Genomic DNA, 947 nt, shown 5'->3' with positions numbered 1-947 from the left:
TTTTTTTTTTTTTTTTTTTTTTCTACCACTCAGCATCCAAACCCTACTATATACTCTCTAGGGTTTAGGGTTTATTAGGGTTTATTAGGGTTTAGGGTTTATTAGGGTTTAGGGTTTATACCGGTGACGATGATGATGCGTTTATTAAGCCGCCATAGAGCAGCAGCAACAGCACAGGCTCCCCCCGTCCCGTCTGTATCTGTAGGTGGCCACATATTTGTGTTGCTGCTGCAGCCAACGAGAAGAGCAATAGTTTTAGTTTGCTGCTGCAGCAGCTGTGCTGCTGCTCTTGCGAGGTCACCTCGTATAGCTGGGGTGTATAGGCAGCTCCTGTTTCTTAGTATTTCATGTGTTTGTCTCTCCCCTATACATAAACCCTCAATTAATAAACCCTCATTTATATATAAAGAACAATCATTACTACAAGGAAGAGGCCAAGGCCATAGTTTCATCTTTCCTGCTTTTGTTGCTGCTGCTACCGCTGCTGCTGCTGCTGCTGCGGCGGGCGGTGTTGCTGCTGCTGCTCCTGCTGCTGCTGCTGCCATTGTTGTATGGAGATAAAACAAACTTTTATATAATTAATTTTTATTTTTAATTTTATCGATTTTATATTTCTGTTTTCGTCAGCAACAACTGCTGCTGCCGGCAGCAGCTCAGCTGTCTGGGCTGCTGCTGCTGCTGCGGCTGCTGCTGCTGCTGCGCTGCAGCAGCAGTGGCAGGAAGATTTATATTAATTTATTTGCTTAAATAAATATTCTTTTTAATATTTTAATTATATTTATTTATTTTGTTTTATTTATTTTATTAAACTTTTGCACACGAACCACAAAACAACAAACAAGAGCTGCCTATACACCCCACTGAACCAGTGGGCTAACCAATAGCTGCAGCAGCAGCAGCAGCAGCAGCAGCAGCAGCAGCAGCAGCAGCAGCAGAAAGAATAACAG

Source organism: Eimeria mitis, genomic scaffold, assembly GCF_000499745.2.
Source record: "Eimeria mitis Houghton genomic scaffold, Emh_scaff1856, whole genome shotgun sequence".
NCBI lineage: Eukaryota > Apicomplexa > Conoidasida > Eucoccidiorida > Eimeriidae > Eimeria > Eimeria mitis.
This window is presented reverse-complemented; position numbering follows the sequence as displayed.